This window comes from Loxodonta africana, chromosome 7 (assembly GCF_030014295.1).
Source record: "Loxodonta africana isolate mLoxAfr1 chromosome 7, mLoxAfr1.hap2, whole genome shotgun sequence".
Lineage (NCBI taxonomy): Eukaryota > Metazoa > Chordata > Mammalia > Proboscidea > Elephantidae > Loxodonta > Loxodonta africana.
In genome coordinates this window covers 31,115,615-31,133,429 of record NC_087348.1, presented here as the reverse complement: position 1 = coordinate 31,133,429, position 17,815 = coordinate 31,115,615, and the positions used below count along the sequence as shown (strand labels likewise).

At 37.0% G+C, this 17,815-nt stretch overlaps 1 pseudogene; it reads left to right on the top strand.

The window, feature by feature from the left end:
* Positions 1-16,460: 16,460 nt before the first annotated feature.
* On the top strand, positions 16,461-17,526 carry LOC104847290 (olfactory receptor 5M5-like; annotated as a pseudogene).
* Positions 17,527-17,815: the final 289 nt, after the last annotated feature.

Below are 17,815 nucleotides of genomic sequence, written 5' to 3'. Positions count from 1 at the left end.
GAACTCTGGTCCTTTGTCAAAGATGTGGTGTCCGTAGGTGGATAGATTTACGTCTGAGTTCTCAGTTCTTTTCCCTTGGTCAACGTGTCTGTCGTTGTACTGATACCAGGTTGTTTTGAGTACAGTGGCTGCATAGTAGCTTCTGAGATCAGTGTGAGGCCTCCTACTTTGTTCTTCTTCTTCAATAATGCTTTACCTCTCTGAGGACTTTTCATTTCTATTAAAGTTGGTGATTTGTTTTCCATCTCGATAAAGAATGCTATTGGAAATCGGATCAAGATTGCATTTTATCTATCGATCACTTTGGACAGTTTTGATATTTTCACAATGTTGAGTCTTCCTATCCATAAATATAGTATGTTTTTCCATTTATGTTGGTCTCTTTTGGTTTCTTGCAGTAGTGCTTTGTAGTTTCCTTTTTATAGTTCTTTAACATTCCTGGTTAAATTTATTCCTAAGTATTTTATCTTCCATGGGTCTATTGTAAATGGTATTGTTTTCCTGATTTTCTTTTTAAAGTTCTCTTTGTTCATGTAAAGGAATCAAAATGATTTTTGTATGTCGATCTTGTAACTTGCTACTTTGCTGGATCCTTCTATTTGTTCCGGTAGCTTGCTTTTTGAATTTTTAGTGTTTTCTGTGTATAAGATCATAACATCTGTGAATAGGGATAGTTTTACTTGTTCCTTCCTACTATAATGCTCTTTATTTCTTTGTCTTGCCTTATTGCTCTGCTAGGACTTCAAACCCAATGTTGAGTAAGAGTGGTGATAAACAGCATCCTTGTCTGATTCCCGTTCTCAAGGGAGATACCTTCAGTCTCTCTCCATTGAGAATAATATTGCCTGTTGGTTGTGTATAAATGCCCTTTATTATGTTGAGGAATTTCCTTCTATTCCTATCTTGTTTGTAGTTTTTTTTTAATCAGGTATGGTTGTTGGACCTTATCAAATGCCTTTTCAGCATCCATTGAGATTATCATCTGATTTATTTATATGGTGGACTACATTGACTGATTTTCTAACGTTGAACCATCCTTACATATGGTATGAATCCCACTTGGTTGTGATATATTTTTTTTTTTTTTGAAATGCTGTTGAATTCTATTGGCTAGAATTTTGTTGAGAATTTTCGTATCTTTATTCATGAGGTATATTGGTCTGTAATCTTTGTTCATGGTTATCTTTGCCTACCTTTTTTTTCGAGGGTATACTGTCTTCATAGAAAGAATTCTTTCCTTTTCTATGCTCTGAAATAGTTGGAGTAGTATTGCTGTGATCTTTTCTCCAAATGTTAGGTAGAAATCTCCAGGGACGTCATCTGTTGTATTAGGAGTTTTTTTTTTTTTTTTTTCTTCAATCTATTCTTTTGTTATGGTTCTGTTTAATTTTTCTACCTCACTTTGTTTTAGTTTAGGTAGATAGTGTATTTCTAGAAATTTGTCCGTTTCCCCTAGGTTTTCAAATTGTTGGAGTACAGTTTTTAACTCTATTCTGTTATGATCCTCTGAGCACTCATTTTGCTGTGTTCCAAAGGTTCTCTATTCGAAGTACTCCCTTTAATATTTCTTCTAAGTTTGGTCTGATTTTTAAAATTTCCTTTAATTTCTATTTATCTGTAAATGTCAAGTTTTTGCCATTTCATTTGAGATATAGTTTTGTTGGATATATAATTCTATGCTGCTAATTTTTTTCTTTCAAGGTTTTATATATGTCATCCCATTGCCTTCTTGCCTGAATGATTTCTGCCAAGTAACTAGAGCTTAGTCTTACTGGTGCCTTTTGTAGGTGACTTTTTGTTTTCCTGAGCTGCTCTCAGGATTCTTTGTCTTTGGTTTTGGCAATTTTGATTATGATACATCTTGGTGACTTTCTTTTGGGGTCTATTCTGTATGGAGTTCATTGAGTTTCTTAGATGAATATCTTCTCTTCTTTCATATTAGGGAATTTTTCTGCCAGCGAATCTCCAACAATTATGTTTGTGTTTTCCATTGCTTCCACCTCTTCTGATCTGGAACTCCAGTCATGTACAAGTTTTTCCTCTTGATAGTGTCCCACATAATTCTTAGGGTTCTTCATTTTTCTTCATTCTTTTTTATGATTTTTCCTCAAACAATTTGATGTCAAGGGATTTGTCTTCAAATGTACTGATCTTGTTTTCTGTCATTTCAATTCTGCTCCAATATCCTTCTATTGAATTGTCTATCTGAAATTTTATTGTTAATTTTTTAGATTTCTAGTTGATGTTTTTGTATGGTTTCTAATTGTCTATTTATTTTGTCATTTTGCTCTTGAATTGTTTTCCTGAATTCTTCTATTGTTTTGTTTGTGTTTTTCTTGATTTTGTCTATGTTTTGCTTGGTTTTCTTTGTGTTTACTTAATCTCTTTTTTGATACCTTGGAAAGCCCTGTATGTTAGTCTTTTGAATTCTTCATCAGGTAGTTCCATTGGTATTTCTTCCTCTGAAAGGTTTTCTGATTATTTATTTGGTCACTTGCTGGAGTCATCTTGTCCTGCTTCTTTATATAATTTGATATGGACTGTTCTCGCTGAGGCATGAAGAAGTTATTATATACATTTATTGAATTATGTTTGTTTGGTGTGTCCCTAATTTTTTTTTTTTTTTTTTGGTATATCCAATTAGGCTGGGTATGTGTGCTACTCTGGTGGTAAATCTGGCTGCATTGAACTTCTCACCTCTTGTCTCTGGGTGAGTTGGGCAGTGTCTGTGTATGTGTGTGTGAGTAGGTCTCTGTTCACCGGTTTTGTGGGCCTGCTGAGGATGGAGCTGATGAGGTGATGTGACTGTCCAGCCAGTCACCTGGCAGTGCATGCAGAGGTCATTCTCCCTGGTCACTGGGTTGAGTGTTGTGTGTGCATTCTGTCTATAGTTGGGCAGTCAGGGTGAGGGTGCCTGGGTCATTGGTCACTGGGTGGGTAGTCCAGAAATTGTCACTGACAGTCCCAGGCAGACAGGTCTGCAAGGTGGTATTTGGAATGGGTACAAGCCTCCGGTTTCAGGGGGAGAGCAAGATGGATGTCACCTGTTCACAGGTGCCATGTTGGAGACTGTACTCCCGTCCACTATAGCACATCACAGGAGAGGTTGTGCTCAAGCCCCTGTTGCAGGTGGCTGTAAGGAGTAGGAGGTACTGCCAGTCCTTGGGTCCCTGGCATAGGTGGCTAGAGGGAGTGAGAGGGACCTCCAGCCCTCAGGCCCCCAGTTGCCTGGAGGGAGTGGGAGGTACTGTCTGCCCTAAGGTCCCTGGTGTGGGGGCCAGAGAGTGTAGGAGGCTCTGTTGGTCCTCTGGTCCCCGGTGCAGGTGACCAGAGGGAGTAGGAGGTGCAAAGGTCTGTGTCCCTCAGCTTAGGAAGTAGGGCAGTGGTGGGTGCCACTAGACTGTGATTGCATGTAAGGAGGCAGATGGTTTAAGAAGATAGGGGGCCCCACATGCCCACCAACTTCCAGCTGGGGAGGTTGGCATGGGCACAGTGAGTGAGGTACATGCAGGGAGGGGACTCTGGACAGGAGTGCAGAGACACTCCTACTTGGCTGCACAAGGTAATGGGAGTTTTGGCTGGGAACCCTGTTTGCTTTTTCTCAATATAGCCACTCTGTGCAGGTTTGGCTAGCAGTGTGCTAGCGATCTGTAATTTTCCATGTCTGCTGTTTTTGTACTGCCTCTCCTTCTAGTTGGTGCTCGGTCTCATTGTTCAGCCTTGTCTTTGATGCACAGGACTCCAAAGTTGTCATCTACATCCAATTCACTTGCTTCCTTGGGTCTTTGTTGTAAGATTTTATGCAACATCGGACTACTCCACCATCTTGAACCACTTCCCTCTTTTCTAGTTTTTCAAAATCAAAGATTTACTTCTTTTCTTATGTAAATGTTTAAAACTATACATTTCCCCCTAAACATTGCTTTAGATGCAAGTCACTAATTTTGATACTTTTTTATCACTCACTTTGCAATATATTCTTATTCACCTAGTGACATTAACTTATGGATTCTTTAGAAAAGTGTGTTTAATTACCATATGTTTGAGGATTCTATGGATATTTTATTGTTATTGATCTCTAATTTATTTCTATTGTTGTCAGAGAACATACTCCTTATGATTTTAATCTTTAACATTTATTGAGACTAGTTATATGGCTCAGCATATCTACATTGGTGTAAATTCTATGTATACTTGAAAGGAATATGCATTCTGCAATTTTTGGGTGTCACGTTCCATAAATATCAGTTGAAGAAAATTTGTTAACAATATTGAATAGATATAGTATATTCTTATGGATTTCTGGTCTACTTTCTCTAACATTTACTAAAGGAGTTAAAATTTACAACTGTAATTTTGGCTATTTTTCTCTTCATTTCTGAATCTTGGTATGTACTTTCTAGCTCTAGAATTTTCATCTGGTCCTTTCTTATAGTCTCCACTTCTCTACTAACAGTACTCATCTCTTCAATCGTAAACCATGTTTTCTTTGTGTCTTTGAACAAATTTATTACAGCTGAAAGTCTCTTTTCTGCTAATTCCAACACCTGGATGGTCTTCTGATCTGTTTCTATTGTCTGTGTTCCTTTTTGTTTATGGTTCATAGTTTCTCTATTTTTTACATGCATAGTATATATATTTTTTATTGTATTCTGGAACTATGGATGATACAAAGTAGGATATCTAGAATTGTGTTGTCTTACTTCAAAGGGTGTTGGGGGTATTTTCTGTCAGGTATTTTGTTCTGATATCTCTTTTTGATCCTGTAGAGGATAGATTTTAGATTTTATTAGGTCAGAACTCAAGTAGCCCTTTTTCTGGGATGTGATGTGGTTCTTTCTCTTAAAGTGTTAGCTTGATGGTGTCTCTCCTAGATGCCTAGTGTATTAACAAGATTTCTCCATTCATTCTGTTTCTGAAATCCATTATCTCATAACTTTGTGTGGTACCAGTGTTTCATTTCTCCTCTCAGAATATGAGCAGCTTCTCTTTGCTAAGTATAGCATATCTTGTTGGTTTCCTCTCCGGGAGCTTAGTCCTGTGTCACATAAGTAAATTTGGAGGAGTAATTTAGATGCTTCCAGTGGTGAGATTCATTAAATACCAGTTATATTCTGTCATCATTGAAAAGAAAAGCCCCATTCTACAAGTTTTGATGTGCATGTCCATATAGTGACAGCCATGTCATGATGGTTACTTGGCTAACAGTGCTTGTAAAGCATACCCTGACTTCATACATGTTGAAATGTGGGTAAAACTTCACTTCTTAGAATCCATGAATTGGTAGCTCAGGTTCTTTTTTTTTTTTTCTTTTTGTAAATGAAACTCTGGAGTTCTCTGTCTCTTAATATTTGTAGCAATGGAAGAAATCACAAATAAAAGGACAAATCAACTTGACCTTTTGGGGACTATGCTCAGAACATGTTTCTCTTATCTAGGCTGAAGCATATAAAGCTTACGTACAAGCAGTAGTTCCCTGGGAAGATCCTGTACTGTAATAAACAATGAAGTACAGATGATTTTGAATCTGTTTCTCAAGTTTGATATGTGTGCTTTGGACAAGCGATTTCTTTGATTTGTACCTTACTCTCACTTGGTTGGGAATAATAATAACTAATTGTAGGATCTTTTAAAATTTAATTTTTAAAATATAGTTTACATGAAATAAAATATATCCATTTTGACTACAAATCAGTGAGTTTTGACAAATGTGTACAAGAATATAATAACCATCACAAAGGAGATATGAAATATTTTCATTGCCTCTCAAATTTCCTCTTTGACCCTTTGAAGAAAATTTCCTCCTTGAATACCCAACCCTTGGTAATCGCTGATCTGCTCTATTAACTACTGAGAAATTTTGTCTCTTCTAGGTAGTCAGACTATTTTAAACTTTACCCTTTTTGTTTTCATGTATGGGGAAATAAATAACATATCACTAAGTTACTTTACATGCTTACCAGGTTTGTCATAAAATATCATCTCCCAACACTTGGGTCTATCATCTAAATTAACTCTGTCACAACTCTTTATGTCATCTTGTCCAAATAATTTAAGTCACTGGGTTTTATAACCTAACCATCTTATTCTAGAAATGAAATTCTTTTCAGTAAGCATTCACTTGATAGCTCTTTTGTGGAAGGTGGTATGTAGAAAACACAATCCAGACTAGCAAAGGATCACAGAAAACATCAAAGTTCATAAATTATGTCATTGTTTTATATCTTTCTCAGTTATTTTAGTCATATGTTTGGAATAAATGGTGACCCATAATGTAAAATTCCCATGAGAACAAACTATCAGCCAAAGCAATCAACTCAAAGTGATCACAAATTGTTGCAATCACATTACCAAATCCCAAGAATCTAGTGAGCATCAATGTGTACCAATTACTGTTTTTCCCTAGAGCTGTCTCTTGTAGTAACATTATAATTACTTCTTCAGGGAGTGTTGAAAAAATATTTAGGGATAAAAGCTCCAAACTGCAAGGTGGGTATAAATAATTCTTGGCAATTTGTTCCTTGGACCACTAGTGTCTCTGAGAAAAATCTTTCCTGGGCTCAGGTAGGGATAAAAATTTTGACTTGTATCCTTGCACTCTCTCCTTTTGGTTCAATTCTGGAACTTTATCTGGAGTCAGATGACAACCAAATATTCTTTGAATGTTAGCTTACATTCTTAGGCAGTTGAAATGATTCAGTATTTTTTTTTTTTAATTAAAATGGTCACTCGAAAACTTTAAAATATTATTGGAATAATGATAATTTTACTTTACAAATAGTATTCTCACCATTCATTTAGGCACTGAATATCCACATTGAAGTAAGCACTTAAATTGATCATTTTATTAATATTTTTTACAACAATATCTGTTGAAAGGGCAACCTCCCCAACACCCTCAAAATTATCAAATAATTCAAAGGAGAGACAGACAAATTCAAGTAGGAGTCATACTAATTTTAACAAAAATAAAACTTACATAACTTTATAAATCTCTCTAAATTACTGGGAAGAGAAACTTCTAGGTCAAATTTAATATTTACTAAGAGGTATGTGGAAACCCTGGCAGTGTAGTGGTTAAGAGCTACGGCTACTAAACAAAAGGGCGGCAGTTAGAATCCACCAGGCACTTCTTGGAAGCTCTATGGGGAAGTTCTACCCTGTCCTATAGGGTCGGTGTAAGTCAGAATCGACTCGACAGCAATGAGTTTCAAAGGTATGTACACTAGAGATACAAAGCAAGCTAGGAATGAATGTATGAGGGATAGGATTGCTGAACACATAAATGCAGAATCAGAATGTTAGAAATTAGTCACATTAGAAATCATTTAGCCAAAGTCTGACATTGAATAGGTGTGGACTCCAAAGCCCACAGAAAGAAAAATTAAGTATTAATGTAACAAGCCCATTTTTTTCAAATCAAAACTCAAAAGAGTTTTTATTGACATATCACTGGTTAGTATACAGTCACAATGAGGGTAATATGACCTAAAATTAGGTTAATGCATTGTCATGCATTTTCGACACACTGGGATAGAATACCAAGAGGGGGGATGTCTCTGAGGTTCATGATGGCAGAGTAAACAAGGCAGACACTCCTACTTGGGAAATGTATATTCACATGTGATACGTGGATCCAATGACCACATGACTTATCTACACTTTTCTTCATTTTATTGCTTTCAATATTTATAATTACCAAGCTATTTTGGCAGACTTACCTATGTCTTAATGCCCAGTTGAAGTCATTTCTGGGCAGAGTTACTGAAATTAAATTTCAGTGTCATAGAAGAGCCCCTCCTTTAAAGATCTTCTGGTTCCCTGACTTACTGAGGTTTAATTATTTCACTGTGTGATATTTCCCATACAGACATGAATATATTCATGGCTGTTACACAACAGTTTCAGCAATCTCTCTAATTATACATTGAGAAAGGAGTTAGAAAATGATTTAGGTGGGATAAAGTTAGCTACTGTTTGCATAAATGTGTAATAAGTGAGCGATCTTTCTAACTATACAGGGCACACTGACTGCAGGAAAGGAAATAGGAAGCTATCAAAGGTGGTTCTTACAGCCATTAAACGTGAGCCTTTGACTCATCCTGACAGTGCAAGCTCTATCATCCTTTGGTTATAGAAATAAAAATCATCTTCAGCTGAATTTCTATTAAGTATTTAATGATCATTCAGCTATTTCCCTTCAGTAGAAAAATGGCTCTAGCTCTAATGCAGCAAATTTGAGTTTATCATAAGGAGTACCAAGTGTATTTTAAACTTGTTGACAATATTTATCTTATCCGCACACTAATAATCCGTTTACATAAATACATACATGCACATGCATGTAACAGCCTTAAGTTACATTGAGATCTTCTAAAAATGAAGCTGTATCTTTTTAATGTGATTAAATATATGACATTGATAATCTCCTGGCCAGGCAGTAGGGTATTCAAAATATTTTGGATCTCAAAGATCTTTTCTTTGTTGAACAATTGAGAATAATATTTCCCAGGTACTTATATCCTTTAAAATGTGAATCAGGTAAGAAACTAAGAAGGTTTTTGGGAAGAGGGTTGTGGATGATAAGAGAAGGCTGAAAAATAGAGAGGGAAAAGAAACTAAGGAGGTATGACCAGAGAACAGCTTAACACGTCATAATTTCAAAAGAGAAAAAGTTATAATGTGTGCATGTTATATGAGAGTATTTTAAATAGTTGGAGCTTGTCTCATGAGCTATGTTATCTATTTTTAGCTGTCTACAGCTATCATCTATCTCTCTATCATCTCTCTCTCTACCTATACCCCATATGTCTTGACTCAAATAGATATTTAATAAGCAGCCATTATTATTGGTTAAATATATTATAAGAAAAAGAGGTGGTATTACTTAGGGTCTAGTTGTATACATTGGATATTTGAGAGTAGATAAAATTTGTGTCTACCCTTAATTGAGGTGCAAAGCTCTGATGTCACATTCTATTTTATTTCTGTCAGTTCTTTTTTCTGCTTGTTTCTCTTCCCCCTTTCTACAATTATGGAGTGCCTCTTGCATAGTCAGTATTTCCCTTAAGCATTTATTTTTTGAAAGCATGAACCAATGATAAATTCAAAATGTGTTTTGGTGCCTGCCAGTGGTACAACTGAGTGAAGGTGGTTTCCATACTGAAACAGAGTATATCTTACTTCCTTATATTTTGGGTAGCTGTTAAGGTGCACAGATTCTAGCATTCCCTATTGCTCAGTGTGAAATTAGGGATCCTTAGCCTTAAGAGAACACTTGAGATGCTCCAGGGTTTTTGAACAAGTGAGCTCTGGAAAGGCTGCATAACCTTGCAAGCCTCCTGTAGCTTCAGAATGCACATGACGTATAGAAGGCTCTGAGGCTTCCTGCACTAGAGAATCCCATTTCACAATTTTTTTCAAACTTCAGTACTTCCCAATCTTATTTTATCACAAACCTTTTTTCATTGCCTGATATCCATTGTTTCTGCAGAACCGTTTTAAAACTACTAATCGGAAAATTCAGGTGTTATGGCACTTTCTCAAAAAGCTAGAAATAGAATACCATGTTATCCAGCAATTCCAGTCCTAGGAATATATCCCAGAGAAATAAAAGCAGTTATACGAATAGAAACACGCACACCCATGTTCATTGCAACATTATTCATGACAGCAAAAAGATGGAAACAACCTAGTCGCCCAAAAACAGATGAATGGAGACGCAAACTCGGGTACATACACACAATGGAATGCTATGCAACAATAAAGAACAATGATGAATCTGTGAAGCATCTCACAACATGGATGAATCTGGAGGGCATTATGCTGAGTGAAATAAGTCAATCATGAAAGGGCAAATACTGTATGAGACCACTACTAGAAAAACTCGTAAAAAGGTTTACACAAAAAAACAAACAGTCTTTGATGGTTATGAGGGAGGGGAGGAGTGGGTTGGAAACTGTGGTGAAGGGTACGATTAAAAAAAAAAACGTAAGATTTAAAAAAAATAATAAATAACATTTGTGCCCATTAACCCCGTTCGTAATTGTACTCGCTCTATATCAGTCACAGGACTCTACTGAAGATAAAATGAAAGGAAAGCAGTGCATTTGGCTTGTATTAATTAAGTACCTAACTGCATGGGAGGAGGTCCTATCATCATAATATATTGATTTTCTTCCAGAACTTTAGAGTGTGAGGTACTGCATCTTTTTAAAGGAAAGTGTAGGAAACCGGTAGATTAAATTCTAATCTTCTCGTTGTCTTCTTAAATAGATTACATGAGTGTCTTTATTCCATTAAAACAATTAACATAAGGTGAATATTTTCCGAAGTGTGGTTCCTTCTTGGGAGTGAGGAAAGATCACTTTTACTATTTACACAAATCTCAGTTTTCTAATTATTGTGATTGCCTCCCAAAGGCCAAAGTTGTGGACTTAAGCCCATTTTGTACAGTCTATTCTTTTTATTTTGACACCTAGTGATTCTGTAGGCTAGAGTAGAACTGCCTCATAGGGTTCCTAAGGCTGTAACTTTTACTAAAGCAGCCTGTCACATATTTCTCCTGCAGAGCTGCTGGTGGGTTGAGTCACTGACCTTTAGGTTAGCAGCAGAACGCTTAGCCACTGGGGCTCCTTTGTGGACTTGTTGTCATTGTCGTTAGGTGCCTTCAAGTTGGTTCTGACTCATAGCGACCCTATGCAGAACAGAATGAAACACTGCCCTGTCCTGCACCATCCCTACAATCATTGTTATGCTTGAACCATTGTTGCAGCCACTGTGTCAATCCACCTCCTTGAGGGTCTTCTTTTCCACTGACCCTGTACTTTACCAAGCATGATGTCCTTCTCCAGGGACTGATCCCTCCTGACAACATGTCCAAAGTGTGCAAGACATGGTTGTGTCATCCTTGCTTCTAAAGAGCTTTCTGGTTGTACTTCCTCCAAGACAGATTTGTTCTTTCTTTTGGCAGTCAGTGGTATATTCAATATTCTTTGCCAACACCACAATTCAAAGGCTTCAATTCTTCTTTGGTTTTCCTTATTCATTGTCCAGCTTTCACATGCATATGATGTACTGAAAATACCATGGCTTGGGTCAGGGGCACCTTAGTCTTCAGGGTGACATCTTTGCTCTTCGACACTTTGAAGAGGTCCTTTGCAGCTGATTTGCCCAATGCAATGTGTCTTTTGATTTCTTGACAGCTGCATCCATGGGTGTTGATTGTGGCTCCAAGTAAAACGAAATCCTTGACAACTTCTAACCTTTCTCAGTTTGTCATGAAGTTGCTTATTGGTTCAGTTGTAAGGATTTTTGTTTTTGTTTATGTTGAGGTGTAATCCAGGCTGTGGTCTTTAATTTTCAATAGTATTTCAAGTCCTCTTCACTTTCAACAAGCTAGGTTGTGTCATCTGCATAACACAGGTTGTTAAAGAGTCTTCCTCCAATCCGGATGCACCATTCTTCTTCGTATATTCCATCTTCTTGGATTATTTGTTCAGCATAAAGATTGAATAGGTATGGTGAAAGATACAAACCTTTCCTGACTTTAAACCAGTCAGTATCTGCTTGTTCTGTCTGAACAACTTCCTCTTGACCTATGTACATCTTCCTTATGAGCACAATTAAGTGTTCTAGAGTTCCCATTCTTTGCAATGTTATCCATAATTTGTTATGACCCACACAGTCAAATGCCTTTTCATGGTTAATAAAATACAGGTAAGCTTCCTTCTGGCATTCTCTGCTTTCCACCAGGATCCATCTGACATCAGCGATGATATTCTTGGTTCCACATCCTCTTCTGAATCAGACTTGAATTTCTGGAAGTTTCCTGTGAATACGCTTCTATAGCTGCTCTTGAGTGATCTTCAGAAAAATTTTGCTTGTGTGTGATATTAATGATATTGTTTGATAATTTCCACATTTGTTTGGATCACCTTTCTTGGGAATAGGCATAAATATGGATCTCTTCCAGTCAGCTGGCCAGGGGGCTGTCTTCCATATTCCTTGGCATAGTTCATTGAACATTTCCAGGGCTGCATCCGGTTATTGAAATATCTTAATTGGTATTCCATTAATTCCTGGAGCCTTGTTTTTCACCAATGCCTTCAGTGCAACTTTGACTTCTTCCTTCAGTACCATTGGTTCCTGATCATTTGCTACCTCTTGAAATGGTTGAATGCCGACTAATTCTTTTTGGTGTAATGACTCTGTGTATTCTTTCCATCTTCTTTTGAAGCTTCCTGAGTTGTTTAATATTTTCCTGGTAGAATCCTTCACTATTGCAACTCAAGGTTTGAATTTTTTCTTCAGTTCTATCAGCTTGAGAAACTCCGAGCATGTTCTTCCCGTTTGGTTTTCTATCTCCAGTTTCTTGCACATGTCCTTATAATACTTTACTTTGTCTTCTCGAGAGGCCCCTTGAAATCTTCTGTTCAGTTCTTTTACTTTATCAATTCTACCTTTTGCTTTAGCTGCTCAATGTTCGAGAGCAAGTTTCAGAGTCTCCTCTGACATCTATCTTGGTCTTTTCTTTCTTTATTGTCTTTTCAATGACCTCTTGCTTTTTTCATGTGTAATGTCTGTTGTCATTCCACAACTCATCAAGTCTTCAGTCATTAGTGTTCAGTGTGTCGAATCTATTCTTGAGATGGTCTCTAAATTCAGGTGGGATATACTCAAGGTTGTTTTTTGGCTTTTGTGGACTTGCTCTGATTTTCTCCAGTTTCAGCTTGAACTTGAATGTGAGCAACTGATGGTCTGTGCCACAGTTGGTCCCTGGCATTGTTCTGACTGATGATATTGAAGTTTTCTATCATCTGTTTCCACTGATATAGTCAATTTAATTCCTGTGTGTTTCATCTAACAAGGTCATTGTGTTTAGTCGCTGTTTATGTTGGTGAAAAAAGTTATTTGCAGTGAAGAAGTTTTTGGTCTTGCAAAATCTATCATTCAATCTCTAGCATTTTTTCCATCACCAAGGAAGGCCATAATTTCCAACTACCAGTCCTTCTTTGTTCCCCACTTTCACATTCCAATCATCAGTAATTATCAATGCATCTTGATTGCATGTTCAATCAATTGAGACTGAAGAAGCTGATAAGAATTTTCAATTTCTTCATCTTTGGCCCTGGTGGTTGGTGTGTAAATTTGAATAATAGTCCCATTAACTGGTCTTCCTTGTAAGCATGTGGATATTATCCTATCACTGTCAGCATTGTACTTCAGGGTAGGTCGTGAAATGTTCCTTTTAATGACGAATGCAACACCATTCCTCTTCAAGTTGTGTTTCCTAGCATAGTAGACTGTATGATTGTCCGATTCAAAATGGCCAATACCAGGGCATTTCAGCTCACTAATGCCTAGGATATCGATGTCTATGCGTTCCATTTCATTTTTGACAACTTCCAATTTTCCTAGATTCATACTTCGTGCATTCCAGGCTCTGATTAATGGATGTTTGTAGCTGTTTCTTCTCATTTTGAGTCATGCCACATCAGGAAATGAAGGTCCAGAAAGCTCTACTCCATCTATGCCAGTAAAGCGGACTCTACTTTGAGAAGGCAGCTCTTCCCCAGTCGTTTTTTGAGTACCTTTCAACCTGATGGGGGGGTTCATCTTCCGGCACTATATCAGGCAATGTTTTTCTGCTATTCATAAAATTTTCACTGGTTAATTCTTTTCAGAAGTAGACTGCTGGGTCCTTTTCCTAGTCTGTCTTCATCTGGAAGCTCAGATGAAACCTGTCCTTCATGGGTGACCCTGTTGGTATCTGAATACTGGTAGCATAGTGTCTAGCATCATAGCAACATGCAAGAACCCACAGTATGACAAACTGACACAAAAAATTTTGTGGACATGAAAAAATTTGTGGACTTAAGCTGTGTATATTGCCTCTATTTCAAGATCTCAAATTGTCATTTCTAACTCATCACCCATAATTTGGATCTCTCTCTCTCACACACACCCACACTCACACACTCAAATGCACAATCAAGCTACTAAAGAATAACCAAAAAAGAGCAAATACATTGCTGTCTAGTTGATTCCAACTCATAGTGACTCTATAGGATGGAGTAGAATTGCCCCATAGGATTTCCAAAACTTTAATAATTAGGGGATCAGAATGCTACATCTTTCTCCCATGAAGACTCTGGAGAGCTCCATTTGCTGACCTTTCAGTTAGCAGTAGAGTGCTTAATCTAGCAGCTGAGTACCTATCCATTGCACAACCAGGGATCCTCTTTCAAAGCAGAAAACCAAACCCATTGCCATTGACTGTATTACGACTCACAGCGATCCTAAAGGACATAGTAGGACTACCTCATAGGATTTCCAAGGCTGTAGTCTTTACAGAAGCAGACATCTTTCTCCAGAGAAGCTGTTGGTGAATTCCAACTGTGGACTTTTGGGTTAGCAGCCGAATGCTTAAGTACTGTGCCACAAGGGCTCCTTTGCAAAACAATAGCAAAGATACATTCAGAGAAAAGCGACTTCTTAGTTTTGGGGATTGTCCATACTTCTTGATCTATGAGAAGGACTTTTTCAGTTTATCATTTAATTAATGTTTTATTTACTACAATGAAAAATCCATCCCTGTATCCATGGGAATATCATTGATTCCTCTTGCATTCTTCTTGTCCTTCCATGTACTGTTCACTCACCCTGAAAATCCTCGCTACTCTTGCTCTCCTAGAAAATCCTACTTATTCTACAAATCCTAGTTAAACTTTATCTTTCTTAGATGCTTACCGTGATGCCTGCAGTTAGTCATTTTGTTCACATTTTTATTATTGTACTAATCACATTTACCTGTAACTTTCTCTTCATATGTCTTGCTCATGAAGTAGACACCAACCAACTCTTCCAAGGCAAGAATTGTTATGTTAACTCTATTTTTCCAGTGAAGACTTTCATGCATGCTGTTGCATACTATTTGAGTACATAGGTTATTTTGTGTAATGAGTAAACCATACAGGCTAGTCAAAGTAAACATCTTGTAAGAATATTTGGTTACCAGGAACAATTTAGATAGTAGGAGGATATATTCTGTTACATGGGCCTTACACAGAATTATTATTTACACATCAAGCCTTCTTTTACAGTGCTCTGGTTAAAAATAGTTTAAAAAATTAAATTAGTTGCCATCATTTTATATTTGGAATATTTCACATAAAAATAATGAGTTCTGATATCTCTTCAAATTTGGACACTATTAAAATCTTGGAATGTTGCACCCACATTACCACATGGCAAAAATTCAACTGGCCAGATTGTCTGGGATCCCTTTCCAATTCACCTTAGTTCACTTTTATACCAATCTGCTTCACTTACCTCTATTATCTAAATGGCTCCCCTAAGCATTTGAGTTTATGATCCCTTATCTCTTTTATTGCATTACTTGTAAAATAATACATGACACCATTGAGAATACATAATGAAAAAATATTTTCCAGACTCCAGGCACAATGATTTTTCATTTTATCATTTTATTATCCTCAATGTTATCCAAAATTATAATAGTATCCAAAAGTTGAATACTTTTATTATGATAGCTTAATATGAATTCTGTACAAAATATAAGTCTACACATCTTGATCAGTTCTTTTATAACTTCTGGACAATACAATTCTATAATAAAGAAGGCTGAACAATTTACACATGCTGCTAGAAAGCTTATAGTCAAATTTGTGTTCCACCATCAGCACAAATTTGAAAACTTTTTTCTTTCTTTTTTTTTTTTTTTAATACTTTAAGCTCCTTAAATGCTTTCTGAGATAAATGAAGAAACTAAGTGGATATGGAAACTATGATTTAAAACATACTATGATATAAAATTTGGGGACCGTCCTTTCCCCTATCCATGTGTCTCTTGCTTTATTTATACATAATTTTCTAACTAAAAAAAACTCTTCATCAGTAATTCCTACTTGCCTTTATTCTTTCCAAATATATGGATTTTATCTCTGGTCTATTCACATAAAAATGGAACTGTCTCCTGAATCCTGGAGCAGTAAAACTGGCCTTACAGAATTTCCCTGGAAATGCTCTAATTATGGGCTCTGTAATGCAGCTGATAGGAAGAGCAATTTTCAGTTGTGGAGTTTCTATGGGTTATTTCTCTTAATACTGCAACCATTCTTAAAGACCGTATGAGTGTTTTCTGAAAACATGTCACCGCTTTGTCCGTGACTAGTCCTGGACTCAAGGAATAAGCCCTGGGCTCAATGAATGATGACTTTATAGTGAATTACACCTGGAAGTTGGCGGTTCAACCCATATTATGGAAAATTTCAGATCATGGTTTCTCTACTGTAAAACAATTTGGTTGCATAAGAACCATTCTATTTAAGAATCATCTGCACAGTATACATCTAATTAATCGGGCCATGGCTTTCTGGGGCTTACCAGCTCTCACATTCTCAGACTTTCTCTAGAAATATATGTGTGAGGGTGAACAGGAGAGGAAGAATGAGACAGAAAGAGAAGGAAAGAGAAAGGGTAGAATCATAGGACAGAGCTCCCATTCATTTTCTTAATTTATTTTCAATTCTTTTAAGTGAACAATGCTGCTATCTAAGAAAATGGCCAGAGGAAATTACAGTTTGGTGACTGAATTCATTCTCTTGGGATTAACGGATCATCCAGACCTTCAGCCCATCCTCTTTGTGCTGTTCTTGCTAATCTACGTGATCACTGTGGGAGGAAACCTTGGGATGATGGTGTTGATCAGGATAGATTCACACCTCCACACCCCCAGGTACTTCTTTCTTGCCAGTTTGCCCTGCTTGGATTTATGCTATTCTACTAATGTAACTCCCAAAATGTTGGTGAACTTCTTATCAGTAAAGAAAACCATCTCCTATGTGGCTTGTTTAGTCCAGTGTTATTTTTTCATTGCCATGGTGATTACTGAGTAGTATATGCTAGCTGTAATGACCTATGACAGGTACATGGCCATCTGTAACCCTTTGCATTACAGCAGCAAGATGTCCAAAGGGGTCTGTATTTGTCTGATTGCTGGTCCATATGTCTATGGGTTTCTTAGTGGTCTGATGGAAACCATGTGGACATACCGCTTGACCTTCTGTGGCTCCAACATCATTAACTACTTCTATTGTGCTGACCCACCCCTCATCCGACTCTCCTGCCTAGACACTTATATTAAGGAAACCTCCATGTTTGTGGTAGCAGGATTTAACCTCTCCAACTCCCTCCTCATAATCCTCATCTCCTGTATCTTCATTCTCATTGCCATCTTGAAGATGCATTCTGCTGAAGGCAGGCGCAAAGCTTTTTCCACCTGTGGATCGATCCCACCTGGTGGCAGTGACTGTGTTTTATGGGACCCTGTTCTGCATGTATGTTAGACCTCCCATGGAGAAGTCAGTGGAGCAGTCTAAAATCATTGCTGTTTTCTACACCTTCGTAAGCCCTATGTTGAACCCCATTATTTATAGTCTGAAGAACAAGGACATGAAACAAGCTTTTCAAAAACAGATCAGAAGAAATGTGGTTTCAAAATAAAAGCACAGTGTATCTTTATAAATCAAATAAAAGATATTTTATAAGAACTAGATCCAAGTTTAACAACGTTTATGGTAAAGTCCATTTTGAATCCACCTTAAGAAACTATAATATTATGACAAAACATAAAGGACATGGAAAGGGAAGATTTATATTTTCACATGTGAGGTGTGGTAAGGTCATGTATATCAGGGAAGAGGGTAATTACTCTTCCTAGCTTTGCATCATAGAAATTATATATTCCCAATGAAAAATATTCAATCCCTTTAGAAGAGGATAAAGTCAAAAA